General features: G+C 44.9%; 1 pseudogene across 1 annotated transcript; it reads right to left on the reverse strand.

Moving 5' to 3' along the window:
- Window positions 1–17708: 17708 nt before the first annotated feature.
- Window positions 17709–22601, reverse strand: LOC108299564 (annotated as a pseudogene). Its single transcript, XR_001823020.2, has 2 exons — window positions 21955–22601; window positions 17709–17894 (listed from the first exon to the last, which is right to left on the reverse strand). The product of XR_001823020.2 is annotated as a 60S ribosomal protein L17-like (transcript).
- Window positions 22602–26583: the final 3982 nt, after the last annotated feature.

Raw genomic sequence — 26583 nt, forward strand, 5'->3', positions numbered from 1 at the left:
TTTTAGTAGAGACAGGGTTTCACCATGTTGACCAGGATGGTCTCAATCTCTTGACCTCGTGATCCACCCGCCTTGGCCTCCCAAAGTGCTGGGATTACAGGCGTGAGCCACCGCGCCTGGCCATGTCTTTCCTGCCTTTAACTTGATGGGGTCTTTTGTTGCAACCCTTAGGAAACTAAACTGGGTGCTAGGAGCTGCCTTTGTGTATAGAGATGTAGATGGCAGTGTGGTGTTTAAGAGAGCTACCAGGCCATTCTCCCAGGGATGAGGATTTGCAGAGCCCTGAAGATAATAGAGGCTTTTCTCTGATTGCTGTTGTGCTGATAGGCCTACAGGGAAAAAGATATGTAACTTGAAATAAAGTTGGTGTAAATTCAGTATGTGGATGTGGGACAGAGGTTGGAAGGAAAGGACCAGGGTATGGAAAGCTGAAGACATTCTCCTTATGAGCTCTCGTTGACTTTTTGAACAGTGACAAGTTAATGTTAAAATACAAACTCACATTTTTTTTTTCCTATTTGAGTCTGTAGGATTATATCATTTGAAAAAAATTGCCTGCCTTGTTACGTCACATGTCATAGAAGAGTAGCTTAGAGAACTTGTGTTACCAAACATACACATTAATTCCCAAGGCCTGTATGTTGAGAGAATGAAACTGTTAACTCTTTTTCAGAGAGGACTATGAATAAAGAAGCTTCAGCTTTCAGCTGGGTTGTTCCCTCTAAAAAGGAAAGGGCATTGCAAGTGCATATAGGAAATCTCTCTCTTCTGGGACTGCTTTTCCTCCTTCATCTTCCGTGAGCCTGTCCAAGCTCAGAATTCTGAAGGCTGTTAGAAATGTTTTGGGATTGCAGAGAGAAAGGGGCTTGACTTTTCTTCTGCTGTGTTGGTCTGTTTTGGATGTCAGTCTTCAGCATGATTTCACAAGGCGTATTTGGTCAGGACTATGAAAACTTCCTGCCAGTTTAGCATGGAAAGTGAGGGCTCTGGCATTTGTAGTCCTCTTGAGACACTGCATGTGCTGACTCCAGGTACAGGAGGCAACTAGCAAAGTGATTCTTTTTTAAATGCATAGGACCCTGCTTCCAGCAGTTCCTCGTGTAGTCCAGCTCTTTTTGCCATCTACTTTATGTTGGGAGGTGGGGGCACAATTGTCACTCACAACACAGGCTCCACTAGTTAGAATTTGCTACCTTCTTAACAGAAAATGCATGCATGTCTTGTTGGACCTTCACTGGGGAAAGGCTGGGAGCCTCTGGATGTCTCAGACTTCTCTCACAAGAGAAGAACCAGCAAGCCAGCCTGGACAGCTTAACTTTTTAATGGTGAGACTTGTATTTCTAAGGGATAATTTTGATGTTGGATTTAAGCCACTATTCTTTAAACTTTTTTTTTGAGAAGGAGTTTCACTCTTGTTACCCAGGCTGGAGTGCAATGGCGTGATCTCAGCTCATCACAACCTCCGCCTCCTGGGTTCAGGCAATTCTCCTGCCTCAGTCTCCTGAGTAGCTGGGACTACAGGCACGTGCCACCATGCCCAGCTAATTTTTTGTATTTTTAGTAGAGACGAGGTTTCACCATGTTAACCAGGATGGTCTCGATCTTTTGACCTCGTGATCCACCTGCCTCGGCCTCCCAAAGTGCTGGGATTACAGGCGTGAGCCACCACGCCCAGCCTAGACTTTTTTTTTTAATTGGCAACTAGAAGTTTGATAATTTGCATAGAAATAGAACATGTATTTTTAACAGTTGCCAATCTGGCTGATCCCAGTGTTAGTTTATTAATGAATGACATGTAATTATTGGGATTATTTATTTGACTCTAAAATTCCAAGATGAAAATAATTTACCTCTTTCTTTTCAAGGGAAAAATAACCAAATGAATGCCTTTTCAATTTCTCCAGGCCTTTGAACTGCAGCAGAAAATTCAAGGATACAGTTGAGGCCTGGGCGAATGCAGCCCTGGGTCTTTGGGCCGGTTTCTGACTATAATAGTTGACTTTTGGAAATAACATAAGAGTGAAACCAGAAGGATCCTAAGGCACCTTTATCCAAAACCAGAACGATCCTGTAGCACCTTTATCCAAAGTCATAGAAGCTGGCATCTCTCTTTATTTTATTTTATTTTTGTTGTTTTTGTTGTTTGTTTGTTTTTAGACATAGTCTTAATCTGTCACCCAGGCTGGAGTGCAATGGTATGACCATAGCTCACTGCAGCCTCAAACTCCTGGGCTCAAACAGTCCTCCCATCTCAACCTCCAGAGTAGCTGGGACAACAGTTATTCACCACCACTGCCAGCTAATCATTTTTATTATTTTTATTTTTTGTAGAGACTGGATCTTGCTCATTTCCCAAACTGTTCTTGAATTCTTGAATTCAGCCTCCCAAAGTGCTGAGATGATAGTCATGAGCCACCACACCCAGCCTAGGGTCTGTTTAATTAAGGTTATAATGCTTACTGTGGCTTAAAATACCAAGCAGCATTTTCCAAATTGTTTATTGCTATTGCCTTGATTTTGGAGAAGGTGGGAAGTAAGGAGGTGAGGTGAATGTCCTAGCAACGAACACATGTTAGAGAGGAAAGTTGTGTGAAGAGGTTGCCAAAGTAAACAGCATGAATCTTCCTACATTGGTGCTGCTGCAAACCCCAGGTAGACAAATGATAGCCCAGGCTCCTGAGCCATCAGGAACCCAGGAGTCTTAACTGTACTGTGAGGAGGGGGCAGGCCTTCTTCAATGAGGGTCCCACCGTTTCAGGCTAATAGTCCTTCTCAGTTTAGGTGATACTGCCCTGTTGGAACTGGTAGAAACCTGACAGATTTGATCAAGATTTGGAGATGTCCGCATATTGGGAAGGACTGGGTGTCCCTAGCCACTCTCCTCTGGGATAACGCAGACGTCATTAGTTTGGGAAGCAGGTGGGGAGAACAGGAGGATTGATTCTGATTTGGTTTGTAGTCGGGGCCTCCGTCCACATTTCCCCACATCACTCACTGCACCCCGCATTGCTCACAAGGATTATTAGTTCTGCCGGAAGGCAGAGCACCTTCTGCAGCCCCTGCTCTGCTGCCTTGTGAATTTCCTCCACAGACTTGGTTAGTTATAATTTGGAAACAGGTTTTTTGTCTTTTTTCTTTTGTTTTAATCTTCTCCCATAATGAAGCTGCTATTGGTGACAGGGACAGGGGAACAGGTAGTCAACCCAGGGAAACACGTGAGTTTCCTGCACACCACTTGGCCACCTGCCCTCATGGGCCAAACCCCTCCTGCTGCTCCCAGTCAGTCTGGTTTTTAGAAGCATCATGGGAATAGAACAGCTGGATACACTAATCTCTACAGGGAGTCAGGCAAGAGATTCACCTTCCCCAGTCCTAGGGAATAGGAGAGAAACCTATAAAGGGACAGATGCACCATCTTTATTTTAAAAGAAAAATCTTCCTCAGATTTTGTTACTAAGAGTCTCATTTGTGACATTTGCTGAGCTTTCTCCCCAATCCTCCCTTCCTAATGGCTACCTTTTATATAAAAATAATAAACATTTTAGGTTAATATGACAAAAATGAGATAAAATCTTACAAATATTTTACTAGGTTACAGTTACTAAAATGTGCTTACTATAAAAGAGTAAAATATTTCACTCTGCAAATCATCACTGAAGTTATTCTATCCTATTGATTGTGAGCCCTCAAAAATGTTTAATGCTTGAAAGATGATTTGAGAGGCAGAGAGTCCTTTTCTTAAAATTAAAAAAATTTAATGAGGCCTCTGTTACATATCATAAAACTCACCCATTTCAAGTGTATAACCCAGTGCTTTTAGTAACTTTCCTCAGTGGTGTAGCCATAACCATTACTCAGTTTTAGAACATTTTTATCCCTCCCAATAAGATCCTTCATGTTCTTTTACAGTTAATCCTGTTCTTATTCTCAGTAACCACCAATCTACTTTCTCTATAAATTTGCCTTTCCTGGACAGTTCGAATCAATGGATTTATACAATATGTGGTCTCTTGTGTCTGGCTTTTTTACATAGCTAATGCTTTTGAGGTTCATCCATGACATAAAACGTCTTGGTAGTTTGTTCTTTTTATTGCTGAGTAGAATTCCATTGATGGATATACCATATTTTGTCAGCAGAGAGCCTTTTAAACTTGGATTCCAACTTCCTGTGGTCTAAATGGAACCCTCTGAACATAGGACTTATAGGGGAAGCTGCTGTGCATGTTAAAAAAAAAAACTAAACAAGCTTTGTCATCTGGAGCCAGAACTGCTGCAGAAATTTTTGTAATTTTGCAACTTCTTTTTTACAAGGAACTTTTGTGCTACTACACGTCAGGACTTTTGAAGCATCTGATAAATCCATTTAACAAGTATAAGCATGTGTCTGAGTGGACAAGAAAGTGAAACCATTCATGCTGCATTGGATATTTTTCCTCCCCCAGACTGGAACAGGGAATCTCTCAACTTTCTGAATAGAGTATCCTGTCTCCATTTACAAAGCTGCACAGGTATTAAAGATCGTGCTGCCTTTGTTGGGCAGATTTGGAGAGGGACCCAACAGCAAAGATGGAGAGGAAAAAGGGAGTGGAGCTTGTGGAACAGGAAGCCCCCAGGGTCTGTGCCCGGCTGCTCAGCTCTTGAGGATGTTGTGGATGGTGAAGTGCTGATGGTGTCCCAGGGCAGCCCAGCACCTCCACTGGGCCCAGAAGGTCTTGACTTTGGACGCTTACCCCTGTTTCACAAGTGTTTAAAATCTATTTTTGCTTTTGTTTTTTGCCTCAATAATGATTACTTGGTACTTATTAACCCTTCTTTGGGGGAGGGACAGGGCTTTAAAACTGAAGAAAGTTAATTTTCATAAAATATCAAAAATGGAAAAAAGTTACTTTGTAAAAAAATTGCTATACAAACCAAATGGCAGCTGTTGAGAATCTCAATAAAATGTTAAATGTATTTGCTAGCAGTGGTACCCTTTTGCCTAAGGTTGGGTCACTGTGTCATTATAATGTGCGTGTTGGGGGGGTTGGTATGTGTGAGCTTTTTGTCTCGCACATAAGTTGTCTCATGAGTCGTAATCTTAGTTGCAGTTTTCCTTTCAAATAGGATGACAAAGTAGTAAAACATGGGCTTGGAAGTGTCAGACCTGAGTAAGTCCCACCTTCACTACTTTGTGCCATTGGCCTGAACTTTATTTACAAATAACCTGTTTGTGAAGGTGTGATACCTCTCCCCTGGGACTATAATGACAGAATTTTAAAATACTGCCTGGCACATAATGGGCACTTAATATACGGCAGCTAATAGTGGCAATGATATGTACAGCTTTGAGCAAAGACGCAGTGAGCCCTTTGGGCTAGAAGGGAAAGAAACTAAGCATTCGTTTTCCTGTTTCTGGGCAAAACTGACTCCTACCTAGAAACAAGTATTCCCTATCTGCCTTTCAGCTATTGAACAAGTTTCATAGCCTGCTGCATGTCAAGCACTGTTTTAGGTACAGGGGTAACCAGGCAGCTACAGTCCCTGCTGTTGTGATTATGGTTTGGGGATGCCTAATTTTTTCAACTTAAACCTCGCTCAAATTTCCCAGTGATTTCTTGAGGGGCTTTATGATATGGTAAAAACTATGGGATCAGCCCAGGGCCCATGGGTTTTACTCTGAGCCCTATCATTTCTTTGCCTCCTTCCTAAAAACAGAGGGTGAGGGATTGGGGTTTTCTGAGCTGAATTGCCTATTTAAAGCAGTTTTACATAGTATAGTTATATGTAGTTTTGTGTATATAGGGTTTATTAGAATGTAACTTCCTTGAAGAGGTGGATGCTGTATTCATTTCTAAAATTCCATTAAAAAAAGGTAAAATTTAGGCCGGGCGCGGTGGCTTAAGCCTGTAATCCCAGCACTTTGGGAGGCCGAGGCGGGTGGATCATGAGGTTAAGAGATTGAGACCATCCTGGTCAACATAGTGAAACCCCGTCTCTACTAAAAATACAAAACATTAGCTGGGCATGGTGGCGCGTGCCTGTAATCTCAGCTACTGAGGAGGTTGAGGCAGGAGAATTGCCTGAACCCAGGAGGCGGAGGTTGCGATGAGCCGAGATCACGCCATTGCACTCCAGCCTGGGTAACAAGAGTGAAACTCCATCTCAAAAAAAAAAAAGTAAAATTTCATTAAACTTGAAGTATAATGTTACAAAAAGGTACAGATATTTGGTTTGCAGTTCTATGAATTTTCACTACTGGAAAAAAAGGTGTACTTATTTTTAATCCCTAGAGTGCTCATCGTACCTACAAGACATTCAATAAATGTTTGCCGAATGAATGGGACAGATGAGGCTGTACTATCCCTGAGATGACACAGGGAGACAAGGCAGCGCTAGCCTCATTCCAGTGTTTGTTCCAAGCTCTTGTCTCTTCACAGGATTGTTACCGGCTCAGATGAGATGAATGTATACATCTTTAATGCCTTGGTAATGCAGAATTCCCTGAATTGCTCCTGATAGCTTGTTGGGGAAAGGACACTAAGTTTAAAATTAAAAGGGGAGAAACTCAGCAAAATTCACTTCTGGGCTGGGCATGGTGGCTCACACCTATAATCTCAACACTTTGGGAGCCCAAGATAGGAGGATTGCTTGAAGCCAAGAGTTCACGACCAGCCTGGGCAACATAGCCAGACCCATCTCTACAAAAAAAATGACAAAATTAGCCAGTGATGGTACATGCCTGTAGTCCCAGCTACTTGGAAGGCTGAGGTGGGAGGATCGCTTGAGCTCAGGAATTCAGTGCTGCAGTGAGTTATGATCACGCCACTGCACTCTAGCCTAGGCAAGCGTGAAGCCCTACCTGTAAAATAATTTTTTTTTTAAAGTCTCGCTCTGTCGCCCAGGCTGGAGTACAGTGGTGCAGTCTAGGTTCACTTCAACCTCCATCTCCTGAATTCAAGCGATTCCTGCCTCTCAGCCTCCTGAGTAGCTGGGATTACAGGCGCCCGCCACCATACCTGGCTAACTTTTTGTATTTTTAGTAGAGATGGGGTATTGCCATGTTCACCAGGCTGGTCTCGAACTCCTGACCTCGTGATCCACCTGCCTCAGCCTCCCTAAGTGCTGGGATCACAGGTGTGAGCCACCACACCTGGCCTGTAAAATAAATTTTTTAAAATCACTTGTGATTTTCTGCACTGCGACCTGTGTAATAAAGCCTTAATAACTGGGGAGTAAGCGACCTCATCACATCTTCTAAATGTGACAGGAACTAGGAACTCATCTGACCTTACGCACTTTAATACTGCCTTTTTTTCAGCATTTTAAAAACACATATGCTGGGACTAAAAAAAAATCAGGATGTATTCCGCCATTAAAATCTCCATTGTCCGATTGGAATTTCAGTATTTCACCAAAATACTATTTGATCCTCATCTTGAGAACATATTTTTTAAAAATCCACAAAGCTCGCCACTCATTCATAACCCAACAGTATTATCAGGACTGTGGGATATAGCAAAGATAGCTCTGCCATGTCCTTGTTCTCTCTGCAAACTTTTTACCAGGTGCTGGACTGGAGACTTCCTGAGTGCTAGACCGCAGTGATTTGGTCATAGGTGGATGGGAAGATGGCTGGCTGTTCTTTCAGAAGGGACCTGGCTGGAGTTCTTCTTGCTCAGAACTCCAGCTTGCAGCATTGGGCTAGAGCTGATGGAAGGAGAGCTGTTACCTTTCTGTTCTACATGAATGCTACACTGTGAAAGAACAGTGTCATCTGACTTGAGCGACAAGGTAGTATTGAAGACGCCTTAGAGGGCCTAATCAGAACTTAGCAGCTGTAGCGTAGAACTCCCTCAAGTGCAGATGCTGGCCCTCTGCAGCAGAAATTACTCCAGCTGTTTAGTATAATAGAAATAAAAATTCCCCATCCCTCCTTAACCTATTATCATCAGATACCTTAGGGCAGGGGAGGGGAGAAGACAGAAACTCGATTTTAAAACAAACTCTAGAATAACTGATGTCTGTTAAGTTGGAGAACTGATGTGCAGGACACGATCCATGCCTCCTCGTAAAACAGCTAGAGCGGCGGCTATTGTGGATCAAGACTGCTGCCTTCAGTCTTTACCAAGCAGCACAGGCAGTGGAACAGAAGCTTCAGGCTTGTCTTCACAGTGAACTATGGTATCCGGAGGACAGCAATCTTGTCCGGTCTTCACTGATGCCCTCGTTCCCAGGGCCACACAACAAACACAAAGTGTCTTGCTGTAAGCAGAGCCAGGCTAGTAGTAGCCAGGAATAGGTGAGTGGTGCCTAGTTGGTCTTCTTGGATCTCAGCAATCCTTGTAACCTTTCAAGAACTCATTCATATGAAAAACTGGCAGAATGTCCTGCTTACCTGCAATTACTAAATCCAGTGAGGTAAGGATGCTCCCAGTCTAGAATTGTACGCTGGTCCCTTTGGAGTCCCATGAGGGATGTGATATGCCTAAGGTCCTCCCTGTGATGGTCTGCATGGCAGACACTTGGTTCTAGTGACTGTGGTCACACAGGGATCATTACCCATTTGACACAACAGGAGAAAACAGGTCACAGGCTAACTGGCAGTCACACAGTGTGTATGTGTGATAATGCGGGGGAAGGGTATCACACAGATAAATTGTCTGCCCAAGTGCATGCTGAGTGGATGCAGATCACACCTGGGGGCGGGGATTTTAAACCTTTGACTAAATCTACCCTGAGCCCTCTGGGCTATCTGCCAGCAGTTGCACTGAGGATGTACACAGCACGTGTGTTGGACAACGCAGTCCAGCTGGGGAGTGGATAAAGTGCTTTTATTTTCTTCCATGTGTGTTTTTGTAAAAAGGAAAAAGGAAGCAAAAGAATCCCTTCCAGACCCAGTGTCTACTGAGCTTGGAGTGAGTGGAGGTGGGACCAGGCCCCTAGGAAAAGGTGTAGGAATAGAAGGCAATGGCATTGACGCTATAGTCCATGGGGAGGTGGTGCCTGACGTGCCTGGCCCCTAGGCTGGCTGCACCCAGAGTGGAGGATTACTTCAGCTTCATCGGGGTGAAGCTGGAAAAGTAGTTCTGAGCCTGGATCTCTGTGCCCTGGGTCAGCGCCGAAAGAAAACCTGGAAGGCTTTCTGCTTCCGCCATGATTATAAGTTTCCTGAGACCTACCCAGCCATGCTTCCTGTATACCCTGCAGAACCCTGAGTTAATTAAACCTCTTTTCTTTATAAATTGCCCAGTTTCAGGTATTTCTTTATAGTAGTGTGAGAAGAGGCTAATACAGGTACTCAATAACTTGAGTAGATATAGGGATGAATAAATGAATGAGGTGAAACAGATAACAAACACTACAGGAGATCAGGAGAGGACTTACTCCTGGAGATCATCATCAGCGATGGCCTTTATGAGGGGTCTTTGAAGGACAGGGAGGATCTGGACAGGCAGAGGAGGGGGACATAAAGGCATGTTGGGGACAATGATCCGAGCAGAGTTTCCACAGAGAGGCAGGAAATGGCCATATTTACAAACCAGAGAGATTTGGTACTGCTGGTCCTATAGGGAGGGGAATGGATTTGACTCAAAACCAAATGGTCAGTGCCAAGTTTTTACAATGCAAGGTCCAGGGCTGGCCCCTCAAAGGTAAAGTCTTGGGTTGAGAAGTGATGGTGCTGAACCAGTGTAGTAAATATAACAGCGTCTAAGAAAGGTGTGTTCTCACTTGTGCATGCTGGAGAAGGAAAGCCTCTTAGAAATGATCTGGTCGAACTTGCTTATTTGGCAGAAGGAGAAATGGAGACCAAGAGAAAGGAAGACTGCCAGATGGAGGCAGAGGCAGGACTTGAATTTGGAGTCCTGTGAGATGTGCTGCCTGTGCTACCCTGTCAACTCCTCTCTGGGCAGCCAGGAGAGTGGTTTGCATTTCTCAGTTCAGCTGTCCCCAAGGAGATGGGCCAACCCAGACCCCATAGTCTCTCTGGCAAACACGGAAGGTATTGTGTGGGTTTCAGCCCCATGGGTGATATTCTGTTCATGTAGAATGTGTCTGACCTACAGTCACAGGGGGATCAGAGAAGGCCTTGACTGCCTGCCAAGCACTGGAGCTTTATCAGGCAGAGGGAGAACTCTGGGGAGAAGGAGAAATGCAAGGCCTGGGGGTGTGCCCTCCTGATGAGGAAGCTGGCCTATGGCAGGTGGTTTGGGGGCTCCCTCCTTGCATATCCAGGTAGGCCTAAAAGTGATACGTTCCATCTGACTTTCTCCTCAAAGAGTTTGATTTCCTTTCCCGGTGCTGAGCTTGTTTCTGCCTTGACACAGTGACAAAATTGTGTTCCTTTCACCTGGGACTGGAGATCAATCAGCAGCAGGAGCAGCAATTTAAGAAGAAAAGGCTGGCAAAGGGAATGCAGCACTGAACTACCCAAAGACCAAAATCCTTTTGTGGCCTTCAGTGCCCCTGGTGTCTGGCTGAAAGGGAGAGCACAAAGATGTGTGGCTGAAGGTCTGTGCTCCCATCGCATCTCTGCTATCAAGCTCTATTTACAAACACTCAAGCTCTCTGAAACTCAGTTTCCTCATCTGTAAATTGAGGACCATATCACCACCCTCCCTGGGCTTGTGGGAGGTTCAGATGAAGTTCAGCTCTACGCAGACATTTGTCACTGATTTGCAGTCTTCCTCAACTGACCCCCTGCAAGCTCTCGGTTCCTTATCTGCTGGAGCTGGAGGTGAAAGGACCAATGAGGAGGCAGCTGAGATTTTCTACACAAGTGCCCCTGGATAGCAGAATCAGACTATGACCAAAAAAGGTCCTCAGTGATAAAGGAGAATGACAGAAAAGAGGGGAGAAGAAGGAAGAGAGGTGGGTTTAGAAGGATGTGTAAAATCCATTCATTCATCTTTTATTTATTTGAGCCTACTGTGCACCAAGCTCCATGCTGGCACATGGGAACTCAGATGAACAGGACATTCATTTATTCATTCATTCATTCATTCAAAATACAATTATTAAGGGACTTGTATCAAGCTGCCAGGTGTGGCATAGAGAGGGGGTCAGGCAGGCAAATGAGCAATTGAAATGCAGGCTGGTGAGTAGCCTAAGACGGGATGTACAGAGGGAGGCAAAGGTCATTGCAGATGGAGGGAGGCCTCCTATCCTGAGGCTGCAAAGAATGTTCTAAGGCTTGAAGGGACAGTATGTGTTGTGGTGAGAGGGGAAGCTGGAAAGGCCAAGAAAGACCCTGAATGCCACCAAAAGTTTGAACCACATGTACATAGGGAGCCACTGAGCACCTTCCCAAAGGGAAACACCAAGCTCAGATTCCAATTTGGCTACAGTGTGGCCAAGTGGAATGGAACTGATGGATGAAGCAAAGAGGAAAGGAAGAAGGAAGGGAAGAGGCTCTGGAGATGGTTGGGAGGACTGGGTGACTGATTGGCCTTTAGTGGGTAGGGAGAAGGGGCAGGCAGCCATGCAGCCTGTATTCACTAACATGTGAGCAGAGCAGGTTATGGGGAGCAGAGGGGTGTGTGGGCCATCTGAGTGGGCAGCCCAGAGCTTTAGACTCTGATTGGAAGTCATCAGCACATTAATCCATCTTTCTCAATCCTGGCTGCCTATCACAGGCCCCGGGGAAACTTATTAACCACACAGGTTCCTAGACCCGCCCAAGGCACACTGAATCAGAATCTGTGAAGTGGGGCCCAGTAATGTGTATACTGCAGCTCAGTGTTCCTGGTCTTTGTGGTTGTGTAGACAATCCCCAAGACCAGCCACAGGCTTGATGATTTTTATTACATACTCAAAGGACTTAGAAGAGCCATTATACCCACAGTTATGGCTCATTACAGTGAAAAGATACAGATTAAAGCCAGCAAAGGGAAAAGGAGAAACCAGGCTCCAGCTTCTAGTTGTCCTTTCTCAGTGGAGTTGTACAGACAATGGTTAATTCTCCCAGCAATAATGTGTGACAGCACATGCTAAGTGTTGTCAACCAGGGAAGCCCACCCAAGCCTTAGTGTTCAGGGTTTTTCTTGAGGGATCAGTCATGCAGGTATGCAGCTCCTGGGGGATTGACCCCAGCTACTCAGGCTTCAGCCCCTAGAGAAGTCAAATTCATAGAGCAAGGCCCAAAGCCTCAGGTGTACAAAAACGTGTTAGAAGGTGGAATATTCCAAAGGCTTAGAGGTTTTCTCCCCAGAGCTGGTCAAGGACCAGTCCTCTTTTTGGGATGTGCAGGGTTGGAGTGGTCCAAGGCTACTGAGCTAACTAACACTTTACTGCTCAGTGGTCTACATTAGAATGCCCTCAGCAGCTCCCAGAATGCTGTATGGCCAGGCTGTACCTTAGACCAATCACTCAAAGTCTCTGGAGGCACGTGTGGGTCTATCCAAGGTTGAGAACCATTGCCATAGATAGTAATTGGTACCAAAGGAGGGAGTGAGCTCATCCCAGGGGGAATGAGAGAGTGGTCACAGATGGAAGAGATGGCCAAGAACGGTGGACTGAGGAGCAGCACAGGCTGTAGGCTGCAGGAAGGATGGCACACAGGGAAGGAGTGACCAGAGAAAAGGGCAGAGAGCCAGGGTCCCCAGGGTCTGGACAGCAAAGAGCAGGCAGTCAAGTCATATAGTTGGCCTGGTGCCTTAGCTCAGGTTGCTAAAACAAATGACAGATTACCAGGTGGCTTAGACAGTAATTCATTTCTCATAGTTCTAGAGGCTGGGAAGTCTGAGATCAGGCTGCCAGCATGGTTGGGACTGGGTGAGGACTCTTCTTGGTTTCTCATACAGACGCCTCCTTGCTAGATCCTCACATGGCAGACAGAGAGAGAGAGAAAGGCATGCTTGCCTATGTTTCTTCCTATAAGGGCACTAATCCCATCATGCAGGATACAAACATTCAGGGCATAGCACCTGAGAAGGCTCTGTGAGGTCCAGGGGTAGGAGCAGGGTGCCAAGAGGAGCAAAAATTTCTGTCAGCCTGGCACTCTCCTCCTCTTCCATCTCCACTTCCTCCTCCTGCTCCTCCTCCTGCTTCTGATCCCCTCTCTCCTTCTCCTCTGCAGCTCCCCACTGCCCTCCTTCATAGAACCAGAAAGGGATGCTTGAATTAGCCTGGACTGCCCAGCCTGCACAGCTCTGGGAGTGGGGTGAGTGGGTGAAGTGATCTCCACGGGCCCTCCCAGCTCTGCCCTTCTGTGGTCCTGTGGTTGTGACTAGATCTCCAGGATGGACTTTGACCTTTCCAGGTCTAAGCACTGAAGATGCTTTGGTGTTTCTCCCCAGGGGGAAATTCAAAATAAAAACAAAACCACAAACCATATAACTTTTATGTGTACGCTAAAAATAAAATGGCTTTTTTCTTAAATTTTCCAATTACAAAAGTCAATTGGAAGCTAAACCTCCTTTGCCCTCTTTTGGAAGATGCACTGGTTTTGTAGTCACCCTGAGTCGGCCTCGGTTCACCTATGTACTGGGTCACCCAGCCTCGTGGACCTTTGAGTCTCAAGCCCATGCACACAGGGCAAAGGCTTTTGGAGCCCCTAGTATTCTTCCTGGGGCAGGGGACACACTGATTCTTCTGCATTATCCAGCACTCTCTCACCCCCACCCTAATGACTCTGCAGGGGAGAATGGCTTTGATGCATTATTCAGGGATCTCCAAGGCTAGCCCTCAGCTGACTCCCAACCTGTGACTCACCACGGGCTGGAGCTAGGCTGAGGTCAGAGGAGACCCAGGTGAACAGAAGTCATCCCTGGCCTGGACTGGGAGAAGGAAGTGAGGGCAGGACTCTGATCAGCATCAGTCCTGCCAGCCAGGGGCCCAGAAACACGGGGATTCTGGGGATGCCTTGGCCTGGGGTTCAAGGATCCTCCAAGGGGGTGTCCAGGAAGAGGGGAACATGAGCTACTGAAGCCACAGCAGAGACTCAGGCCATGACACGGTGACAGCTGGTACAATGTGGGATTCCTGGGGCAGGGCCTCTGCCTATCATGTGGCAAAAGCTCAAAAACTAATGGTGGGATCAAATTGCCACCAGCAGAGCCCATCCAGGTCACCAAAGAGCCTCCTGCCACCCTGACCCACTCACAGGGGCCCTGCCTTGCTGATGCTGAAAATCTGACGCTGATTACAGATAAGCAGTTAGTGCCCTTCTCCTAGCCTGGTCCTTCATGGCCTCAGGCCACACACCTCTTCTGGGAAGCCCTGTTGTCCACCACAATGTGGCTTCCTCTGCTCTGAGTGTGGATCTGGTGTAAGCCTGGCATTAGAAGTCGCTGGGCTGGATTCAGACTCTAGGTCTCAGTACAGCAATGTCATTCATTAACCACATGGTCTTAGACAAGTGACTTAACCTCTCTGAGCCTTGATTTCCTCATCCACAAGTGAAAACTAATGCTAGTCCCTATTGCCAGAGCTCACAGAGTGAAGTTCAGGGCACAGCGCCTGGCACATGAGAGGCACTAAGGATGTATTAACTAGATGAACTGGAGGAAATGAAGGAAGTGGGGCCTGCCCCGGGATTGACCTAGGGAAGCATCTCTGGGCTTCCTCCCCAGAAGGATCTGGGCCAAACACTCCCCAAATCTGGTTCTCTTGATAGCACAATTTCCCCCCAAAATGCCATCCAAAATGGAATGGGTAAGAAACATGCTTTCTTCCCACCTAGGCCTCCCAAAGTGCTAGTATTACAGGTGTGAGTCACTGTGCCTGGCTGTGGGATTCTTAAAAATATGTCTTGGAGGTTGTTTCATATTATTATATTTAGAGCTATCTCACTCTTTTAACAACTGCGTATAATCCCACTGCATGAATATATCATACTTTATTTATCTGGTCCTTATAAGTGGGCATTTAGGGTTTTTTTTTAATCTTTTTTTCAGTTATGACAGTGTTATGGTGAATGTCTTGTCATATTTTTAAGATGAGTTTTTAAAGCCAATGTACTAGAAGACAAAAGGAAGCATGTTTCTTACCCATTCCATTTTGGACTGCATTTTTAGGGGAAATTGTGCTATCTGGAGAACTGTACTTGGCTCGGAGGATCAGGAGTGCTTGGATACTACCCTGGTCTAATTCTTCCCGCCCATACAGGTGGGAGGAGGGTGTGAGCTCAGGAGTTTGAGATCATCCTGGGCAACACAGTGAGACCACATCTCCACAAAAATGAAACAATTATCAGGGCTTGGTGGTGCACACCTGTGTTCTCTGCCACTTGGGAGACTGAGATGGGAGGATCACTTGGGTCCATGAGGTCAAGGCCACAGTAAGCTATGACTATGCCACTGTACTCCAGCCTGGGTGACAGATCAAGACCCTGTCTCAAGATAAAGCAAGCCGGGCGCAGTGGTTCACGCCTGTAATCCCAATTTGGGAGGCCGAGGCAGGTGAATCGTGAGGTCAGGAGATCGAGATCATCCTCGCTAACATGGTGAAACCCCGTCTCTACTAAAAATACAAAAAATTAGCCAGGCGTGGTGGCGCGTGCCTGTAATCCCAGCTACTCGGGAGGCTGAGGTAGGAGAATCACTTGAGCCAAGATTGCACCATTGCACTGCAGCCTGGGCAACAAGAGCAAAACTTCATCTCAAAAAAAAAAAAAAAAAAAAAAAAAAAAAAAAAAAAAAGAGAGAGAAAAAAGATACCAGCAAGATGAAGGAAGAATATAATACTTGTATACAAATATTATTTTAAAATACGATTTAAACCTAGATGCTGAGTGTACACAGACACTCTTAGAAAAGATACACAAGAATGCAGTAACACTGGTTGTGTCTTGGGAGGCGAGCTGGGGCCGGGACGGGGAAGGGATAGGAGAGAGATTTACTCTTCACTCTAGGTCCTTTGCAGGTTTTGAATGTTGTACTCTGTGCATGTGCTATCTATTCAAAAACAAACACAGATGGTCTCCAGCTTACGATGGTTCAACTTCATATTTTTTGACTTTACAATGGTGCAAAAGTGATACACATTCAGTAGGAACTGTACTTTAAGTGCCCATACAACCATTCTGATTTTTACTTTCAGTATTCAATAAATTACACGAGATATTCAATACTTGATTATAAGATAGGCTTTGTATTGGATGATTTTGCCCAACTGTATGCTAATGTAAGCATTCTGAGCATGTTTAAGGTAGGCTAGGCTAAACTATGATGTTCAGTAGGTTGGGTGTATTAAATGCATTTGTGACACGGTATTTTCCATTTACAGTGGGTTATTGGGATGTAACTGCATCGTAAATCAAGCAACATCTGTACAGTACCCACAATGGAACATTGTTCTGCCTTAAAAAGAAATAAAACTCTGATACACCCTACAACATGAATGAACCTTGAAAACATTATGCTAAGTGGAATAAGACAGTCACAGAAAGACAAATCTGTATGATTCTACTCACACGAGGTACCTAGAATAGGCAAATTCATAGACAGAAAGTGGAATAATGGTTACGAGTGGCTGCGGGGAGAGGGAAGGAAGTTACTGTGTAATGGGTACAGAGTTTCTGATTGGGATGATGAAAAAGTTCCGGAGGTGGGTAATGGCGATGGTTGTACAGCATTGCGAATGCATTTCACGGCACGGAACTGTACACTTAAAGTGGTTAAATGAGGCTGGGTATGGTGGCTCATGCCTGTAATCCCAGCACTTTGGGAGGCTGAGATGGGCGGATCACAAGGTCAGGAGTTTGAGACCAGCCTGGCCAACATAGTGAAACCCGTCTCTACTAAAAATACAAAAAATTAGCTGCACGTGATGGTGGGCGCATGTAATCCCAGCTACTTGGAAGGCTGAGGCAGGAGACTTGCTTGAACCCAGGAGCCAGAGGTTGCAGTGAGCCGAGATTGTGCCACTGTACTCCAGCTTGGGCGACAGTGCGAGCCTCTGTCTCAAAAAAAGATAGCTAAATGGTATGTTTTATGTTACAAACATTTATCACAAAAAAACCCACAAATACGTAACACGATCTATTTTAAAATATATGTTTTACAAGTTCAGTATCTAAAGACCACTTAATGAAAATCCACTATCTCCAGTGGGAGTGTGTGGCATCTAAGAGCCTGAGCTTTGGAACCAAACTGAACCAAGTTGGACTCATGGCTCCACCGGTAAAAAGTTTTGTCACCTTCTAAATTAATCTTCTAGATAGAGCAACTAAATTTATCTTCCAGAGTAGAGGTCAGTAAACTTTTTCTATAAATGATTAGACAGTGAATATTTCAGGTTGTGCAGGCCATGTATGGTCTCTGCTGCTAGCAACTATTCAATGTGAAAGCAGCCATAGACATAGACAACAGCCATAAAAGCAGCCGTAGATGACACATATAAATGAATGACGCTGTGTTCCAATAACAACAGGCAGTGGCCGGATTTGGCCCCCAGGCTGCAGTTTGCCCACCTCTGCTCTATGGTTCTCAGCTCCTGAATTTGTAAGATAGACAATAATTATGACTACCTCATAGGGTTGTGGTGGGAATAAATGGGGCAATGTGTCGAATTCTTTGCTCAATGCCTTATGTATAATAAGTAGCCAGTAAACATTTTTTATTGATGGGGCTGTTGAGATACGTCTGAGAATGCAGAAGAAGTAAGTCACATTTATTGAGCACCTACTGTATACACAGTAGGGCCAACTCTTAATGGGACAGGACTTCATTTGCTATTAGTTACTTAAACAAACATCTCATGTTGGCACAGAGCTTCGTGCTTTGGGTCCATTAGCTCGTTTCATCTTTCTGGTTCCTCTCTGGGGTAAATTTCTGAATCAGGAAGCCAGGCCTCCAAGTTCCTTCTGCGAGGGAGAGCAGAGGCAATGTTTGAAACCTCAACCATCTCATTCCAAAGCCTGGGTTCTCAACCGGGGGTGGTACTGCCTGCCCCTTCTCCACCCTGTTCCCTCCAACCTGGGAGATTTGGAAAGTCAGAGGCTGTTTTGTGCGTTTGGGGAGTTAAAAGAATGAGGAAGCACTGCTGGATTTTAGTGGCCAGGGTCCAGGAATGCTAAACGCCTGGCAGACTTGTTTAAATGTCTGTAAAACAAAAACTATCCAGTCCCAAATGGACTCCCAAATGTCAGCAGCGCTCCACATCTTGCTGCCTAGATGCGACTCCATTGTCACCCTCCCTTGAGCAGCTCACAGTCCTACAGGAGAGGCGCATGGGGCAGAGGGGTCAGTGTGAGGATAGATGGAGGCATCCTTTGAGGGCGAGGTGGTATGGGGAGGATGCCCTCATTTCTGCCGAGAGTGGAAGAGACAGGGGGCACATGTTGTTAAATTTTAAGTTTAGCAGATTCTTTCTGTTTCCCTCTAAATCTGCATGAAAGGTACGGAGTAGAAGGGGCACTGGACTGTCAGAGGCTAAAACCACCGACTTGACCACTGGCTTGACCTCTCTGGGCTTCAACATTCTTGGAGTGAAAAGAAAATCATAACACATGCCTGTCCCCTTGCAGGGCTGTAGCTAGGATCAGATGGAGCAACAGAGTGAAAGTACATACCTCTGTATGAAGGGCAGGTGTGTTACTTAGTGAACTGTAAAGCAATTGTCAACTCAACAGAACTCTTCCCTTTTAAATCTTGAGTTTGGTTTCTAAAGGCTGGGTGAAGCTTTTCTCTAACAGCCCAGGTGCAGATGGCTGCCACAGGCTGCTCCTTCTGCCCCAGAAATTGAGATTTTGCTTTGATTGCATCTCCAGCAAAACCAGCCAGGCTGAAGAATGAGCCCAAGAGGGAGTAGCTTTGCTTCCTGTTGGCCATACCTCCTCAGAGCCATAGAGAAGCCATCCATTCCCAGCCAGAGACTGAGCCAGGAAAGGGGCTGGAACAGCTTGAGGGGGGTCACCTGTAGGTCAGGCTCCACAAGCTGGTTTCCCCCCAGGAACTGAGGGGAGGGGTTAATAGTTCCTTTGGCCAAAATGTGAAGTTAGAATCAATCTACGTAAATGCCAAGCTTGCTCTGTATGCAAAAATGAGGGGCTCATCAGAGCAGACATGTACAGATGTTTTCTCTACAAGACTCTGATTTCTCTTTTTCTACTCAGAGCCCACATGGCAGCTGGGTTCCTTGCCTCTGGAGATCTAGTTAATTGTGGCCCTGCCTCTGCAATTCCACACCTTTTGAAGGTTTCCCCAAACTCTCTGCAAGGGTCTGGGGACGCTGCATCAAGCATCACGTAGCCTGTCCCTCTGCATGCCCTTGTCAACCCAGCCATGAAAATTGATCCATTCTCTAGTTCCAAAAACAAAAACAGAAAAAAACAATTCCAGAAGGATCCCAAAGAGAGAGAAGAATTTGATGACGTTTCCCCATGCCAACACAATAAGCAACCTTTTTTTGCAGCAAACAGGTGTTGGAGTCCAACTTCTAGAACCCAACTCCCTTACTTATATAATGGGGTGACCTCAGGAAGTCCCTTAGCCACTGGATTCAGTATTTTCATCTGTAAAATGAAGCTGTCAATCTAATTAAAAAGCTGTTGTGAGGACTCAATTAAATTTGTCATGTAAATGGCAGGCATATAATACATGCCCATTTCAGCTAGAGCTCTTGGCTACAGAGTGATTTATTTAAATAGCTTTATTTAAAAGGAAGTGGAGGCTGGCTTAACTGCGAAGTCCAGCAACCTGTCATGTGTGGGCAGAATTGGATCAGAGCTCTTGCTCTGCTTCTTTTCATTCCCAGGACTCTTCTCTCCTCTATATAATTGTTTCCTTTTCTGTCCTCCACCCTTCCTCATAGTCATAAAATGACTGCAGCTGTGCCAGGTATCACATCTACTTTCTGCAGCTATCCATGGCTTTTGTTCCATGGTTTTCTTTGCCATGGAACAAAAGTCCTGGGTTTTGCTCTCATTATAACACTTAAGGTCAAGTTTCCATTTCAGAAGTCATCATTGAGGTGGTTAGGCATAGGCGACAGAGGGGTGGGATTATGCTATGTACCCTTTGAGGCACTCCAAAGTTCAGGTTCCTCCATGTACAATCCTGTCTTCACATCTGTGTCCCCAAAGCCTAGCACAATGTTTGACACACAAGAAGACACTCCGTAAGAGCTTCTTGTTGAATGAATGATGCTCATTGAATGAGGATTATAAAATCTAAGGAGAGAACAAGTGTGTGTGTGCGGTTAGAACATCTAATCATTCTCTGAAATCAGTTGCTCAGTTAGTGGTAATTTCCCAGATATTCTTTTCAGTGTTTAAAAATGGGTACTTATTTCTCTCTACTTCTTTGTATTTTTTTTTTTTTTTTTGAGACAGTGTCTCGCTCTGTTGCCCAGGCTGGAGTGCAGTGGCATTATCTTGGCTCACTGCAACCTCTGCCTACCAGGCTCAAGTGATCCTCCCACCTCAGCCTCCTGAGTAGCTGGGACTACAGGCATGCACCACCAGGCCCAGCTAATTTTTGTCTATTTGTTTGTTTATTTTGGTAGAGATGGGGTTTAACTATGTTGCCCAGGCAGATCTTGAACTCCTGGGCTGAAATAATCCACCTGCCTCAGCCTCCCAAAGTGCCGGGACTGCAGGGGTATGCCACCACGCCTGGCCTATTTCTTTACGTGGTCATTGTCTCCCCATCTCACACCTTCCACCTATAGAAATAAAGGAGGATAAGGGTTTTGTTTTGTTCACTGCTGTATCCTTAGGACTTAGAATAATGACTGGGACATAGTAAGTGCTCAGTTAATGTCTGCGAACAAAGTAAAAAAGATGCTTACTCTTTACCCTCATGAAGCTTCTGTCTGGAGCTTTCCTGCTGGGCTGTGTGCAGTGGCTGGTGGTGCACCACATCAGCCCAGAGCAGGAGTTACAACAGAGGTTCCCAGTCATCTCCTTCAGATGCACAAATTTGAATTTCTGGGGGAGGGTCCTGGGAATTTTTATTTGGGGGCCACTGCTTTAGATGACCAAGTATTGTTCAGGTCAGGGCCTAGCAGAAAGGCTTTTTTTCCCCACTTCAAAATCTTGTGGCCGACCATCTGTGCTTTCAAGGGGACATTAACAGCTTCATCCAATAGCTTCATTCTTGCAGGCAGGAAGCTCTTAAAAACTATTGGTTGAAAGGAAGATTAAATGAAACCTGTACTTAATTATCACGACTTTCTTTTTTTTTTTTCAAGACACCGAGCGCAAGTAATTACAACTTTCTTGATGCAGTAGAGGAATCACTGGTCTGAGGACGAATAGAACTGGGTTTCCACTCCAGTTGTTGCTACTTCCCAGGGAGGGCAATCTTTGAGCCCCAGATTCCTTAACTATAAAAAGGGACGGCTAGTACTTAGACAATGAGGTTGAGGTTGTTTCATTCATTCATTCAATTATTTATTCATTCCTTCAAACATTTAGTATCTTCCTTTTAGGGCTAAACCAAGAGCCAGGTGGTACAGAAATAAACAAAAGGCCAGGCGCAATGGCTCATGCCTGTAATCCCAGCACTTTGGGAGGCTGAAGTGGGTAGATCACTTGAGGCCTAGAGTTTGAGACCAGCCTGGCCGACATGGCAAAATCCCGTCTCTACTAAAAATATAAAAATCAGCTGGGCGTGGTGGCACATGCTTGTAGTCCTAGCTACTCAATAGGCTGAGGCAGGAGAATCACTTGAACCTGGGAGGCAGATGTTGCAGTGAGCTGAGATCACACTGCTGCATCCCAGCCTGGGCAACAGAGCAAGACTCCATCTCAAAATAAATAAATAAATAAAATTAAATAAACAAGAGACACATTAAGAGGAATAATGATATGTGTCCCCAGGATCAGAAGTGCTCCACCCTATTCCTGCTGGTAGCTGTGGTCTCAGTGAAGTCCCAGAGCAACACAGGAGAAAGGACATCCTCTGGCACAGAGTCTCATAAAACTTTATTTAAATCATGATGCTTCTAGCATTATGGGAACAGGCATGGTGGGACTCCCAAGCCAGCTCAAAGGAGTTAACTTTCTTCAAAAGTTATATAGAATAAGTTCACTGTCTTATTTTTTTCTTCTTTTTTTTTTTTCCTTTTAGTTGCATTTATTTTAAGGCTGAATTTACTCCGTGCCATAAGTTTTTGTTTCTTCAGTTTCTTCTGGGATATCTTCTTCTTCTGGGCAAGCTCCTCTTCTGGTTTAGGAACAATCTGTTCCTTTTCAGTAAGGATCATCTCAATGTGGCAGGGAGAACTCATGTATGGGTTAATTCGACCATGAGCTCTGTAGTTCTGGCGGCACATCTTGGGTGCTTTGTTCACTTGGATATGCTCAATGACCAGAGAATCTACATCTAAACCCTTAAGTTCAGCATGACTCTCTGCATTTTTAAGCATGTGCAGCAAAAATTCAGCACTCTTTTTAGGTCACCAACCTTGTGTCCAGCCCCACTGCTTGGCCTGGGCACACCTGCCAACTCCACCATTGTAACATCGGAATGGTACGCACTGTTTCTGTAAAGTGACATCTTTCAGATACTTCGTGGCTTTTCGTATATGCATACCCTTGATGGCCTGGGCAGTTTCACGTGTGTTCTTAAAGTGAACACGAAGATTGGAACCTCTTGATTTGCATGACTTTGTGGGGTTCTCCGGATCAAGTGAATAGCGAACCATTTTCACAGATTACCTCAGGCCGCTTAGGGAAAGAGCTATTTTTTTCTTTTTAAGACAGAGCCTCGCTGTGTCACCCAGGCTGGAGTGCAGTGGTACGATCTCAGCTTACTGCAATCTCTGCCTTCCAGGTTTGGTTTAAGCGATTCTCGTGCCTTAGCCTCCCAAGCAGCTGAGACTACAGGTGCATACCACTACACCCAGCTAATTTTTTTTTTTTTTTTTAGTAGAGATGGGGTTTCACCAAAAAGGGATGTATTTCTTCTGTGGCACACACCTACAAGCCTATCCCCAGGTGACTTTGCTTCTAAACAGTCAAGAAAACAACAGCAGATGATCTTTCATTATTCTGGTATTCTCAACTCAGGCTAAGAACGGCTTTAGCATCACCTGAATAACTTGTTGTCCTAAGATTAAAAATTCAATTTAAAAAATTACAAGGTATTGGCCGGGCGAGGTGGCTCACACCTGTAATCACAGCACTTTGGGAGGCTGAGGCAGGTGATCATCTGAGGTCAGGAGTTCGTGACCACCCTGGCCAACATGGTGAAACCCCCATCTCTACTAAAAATACAAAAATTAGCCGGGAGTGGTGGCGGGCACCTGTAGTCCCAGCTAATCCGGAGGCTGAGGCAGGAGACTTGCTTGAACCCAGGAGCCAGAGGTTGCAGTGAGCCGAGATTGCGCCACTGCACTTCAGCCTGGATGACAGAGCAAGAGACTCTGTCTCAAAAAAAAAAATACAAAATACAAAATTACAAGTTACCAGACACCATCCAGGAGAGGGCGCCATACTAATATTGCCACCATTCTGCAGAAGCTCAATTCTTCAGATCATATTTTCATTGCACATACCTGCCTGTAGAAAGCCTGCGTGCTTCAATTCTTCAATCACAGGTTTTAAGTCTGAGGCAATCTCTTTATATTCTAACGTGTTCATCTTAATCCAGGTTAATTTACATTGAAAGAGGCTTACATATAACCTCTATCCACTAGCTGCAATAAAATTAAGAAAAATGGTGAAAAACATCACACTTACCTATTAAACCTAAGGTGAATAAATGTATTGTATTAGAAATACACATAAGGTGAATAAATGTACTGTATTAGAAATACGCATATGGTTACCATACGTATGAGGATGTCATTTTATAATATAAACCATTTTAAAAGTTCATTAAATTTGGTAATAATTGTTAGTCATTTCTAAAATCAGATTGGGCGAGGTGGCTCACACCTGTAATCTCAGCACTTTGGGAGGCAAGGGGGGCGGATCACCTGAGGTCAAGAGTTTGAGAGCAGCCTGGCCAACATGGTGAAACCCTGTCTCTACTAAAAATACAAACATTAGCTGGACATAGTGGCAGGTACCTGTAATCCCAGCAACTCAGGAGGCTGAGGCAGGAGAAGGGCTTGAACCCTGGAGGCAGAGGTTGCAGTGAGCCAAGATTACACCACTGCACTCCAGCCTGGGCAACAAAGCAAGACTCTGCCTCAAAAAAATAAATAATAAAACTTCTAAAATTAAGTTCCCCATTTTCTAGTCATCAGCATTTCTACTCCCTCAGAGAAGCCCTACCTGGAATTCTTATTTTATTCTCTGCTTTTATATGCATTATTCTATTTTTGATTGAAAATAATCTGAAAAGAATATTCCAAACAAGTCTAGCTTTAGTAGGGCCGTCACCTCTAACCCAGCGATTTTGGCCATGCTTCTTAATTAACCTGTTTGGTCTCTCTACTAGGCAGATTATCTTTAAATTTCGAGCAACTCTAAAGTGGTATGTGTATTTTTTTAATTGTTAAAAATCTGTTGGTGTGTAAAGTAGCTACTGCTAATTGTTTTTGCCATTTTTTTTTTATTTTTTATTTTTTAGGACAGCGTCTCTGTCTGTCGCCCAGGCTCGAGCGTGGTGGTGGAATCATAGTCACCGTAACCTCAAACTCTTGGGTCCAAGCGACCCTCCTGCTTCAGCCTCCCAAAGCACTGGAATTACAAGCATAAGCCATCATGCCAGGTCAACTTTGCCATTTTAAAGAAAAAAGGAAAATAAATGTTGAATTTTATTTTATTTTTTTAAAGATGGAGTCTCCCTCTGTCACCCAGGCTGTAGTGCAGTGGTGCCATCTCAGCTCACTGCAGCCTCCACCTCCCGGGTTGAAGCAATTCTTCTGCCTCAGCCTCCAGAGAACCTGGGATTATAGGCACTCACAAACACCCCCAACTAATTTTTGTATTTTTAGAAAAAAACGGAGTTTTACCATGTTTACCAGGCTGGTCTCGAACTCCTGACCTCAAATGAGCCTCCTACCTTGGCCTCCCAAAGTGCTGGAATTACAGGCGTGAGCCACTGCCTCCAGCCAGGATTTTTCTTTTTTCTTTTCTTTTTTTTTTTTTATTCTTAGCCTCCCAAGGATGGGATTTTTTTTTCTTTCTTAGATAAATGCAAAGTCAGGCATGGCTGCATTTTACTGCAAGGCAGTGTGACCACCAAGTAATTTTTTGCTACCTTCAGGTACTTAGTTCCACAGAGCCATCATGGTCCTCTGGAATAACACTGCAAGGACACAAGGGTGGCTTTTACTCCAGATCTGCACTACTGGCTTGGTGCCACCCCTGGTGGCCAAGGACTTGAGGCATAGATTCATATTTTTAATTGTACCAATTTCAGCTTGAAAGTTTTCATTTCCTCCCCACCCTGTCTTTAAAAGGCACAGGGCATGAATCTAAAGCGTTGTCAGGAGAAAGAAAATGTGCCTCAGGTGGGCTGGGTTTTCCTGTCTTTCATTTTATTCCTGCTTTCATCTTTGAGGAACAACAAAACGACCTAACAGTAAGCCTGAAAACATGATCAAAATTCAAAGTATCCTTTTCTAAGTCACATTGGATTTTTTTTAATCTGGAGAAGATTGTTTTACAACTATCAAATATACCTATAAAAGAAAAACAGCTGCTTCCATTGTAACCAAATGACAGCTTGCAGGAGTAAACATCACCAGGCACAAAATCTTGTCTCTTTTACATGCATCCCTCTCATTACAAACCTTAGAGTGTAATATTGGGGTTCAGGGTGCCCTCAGCTCCCCTGAGAGGACGTTTCTCCAGGTTCTTGGTCTCCTGCCCTCTCATGAATGAGAGAGGGGACCACGGCACAGTGCGCAGTAAATGCCAGCCTCAAAAGTGTTTGTAGAATGTGATTTATTTATTTATTTATTTATTATTTTTTTATTATTATTATTATTATTTTTTTGAGACGGAGTTTTGCTCCTGTTACCCAGGCTGGAGTGCAATGGCGCGATCTCGGCTCACCGCAACCTCCGCCTCCTGGGTTCAGGCAATTCTCCTGCCTCAGCCTCCTGAGTAGCTGGGATTACAGGCACGCACCACCATGCCCAGCTAATTTTTTTTTTGTAGATTTTTAGTAGAGACGGGGTTTCACCATGTTGACTAGGAAGGATGGTCTCGATCTCTTGACCTCGTGATCCACCCACCTCGGCCTCCCACAGTGCTGAGATTACAGGCTTGAGCCACTGCGCCCGGCCTAGAATGTGATTTATTTAAAGAGAGAGAGAAACAGGAGAAGGAGAGAGAAAGAAACAGCTAACTCTCACACTGAGTGAGAGAATCCAGAAAGATGGAATCCAGGAGAGGAAAGCAGCTTCCACACTAAATGGAAGGGAATAGAGAGAGATGGAGTTTAGGAGGGAAAGACAGGCTTCCACGAGAGAGTGTGGAAGGGGACTCCAGAGGGGAAATCCAGGAGAGAGAAAGATGGCTTCCATGAAGGGGGTGTTCGTGGAAGGGGATCCAAACATGGAGTCCAAAGGGGTGTGGAAGAAGGGGACTTTTAACCTGGGAGGAACCCCCACCTTCTCTAAGACCCCTGACCAACAAAAGGAGTTTCTTAGAACTTCCACTGGAGTGATTGACTCTTAGTTTCTTCCTGCGCCCGTGAAATTCAAACATAAACCGTTAAATCTCCTGGATGGAGAGAGATGGGAGGGGGGCATGGCACT

Source organism: Cebus imitator, unplaced genomic scaffold (assembly GCF_001604975.1).
Source record: "Cebus imitator isolate Cc_AM_T3 unplaced genomic scaffold, Cebus_imitator-1.0 Scaffold23, whole genome shotgun sequence".
NCBI lineage: Eukaryota > Metazoa > Chordata > Mammalia > Primates > Cebidae > Cebus > Cebus imitator.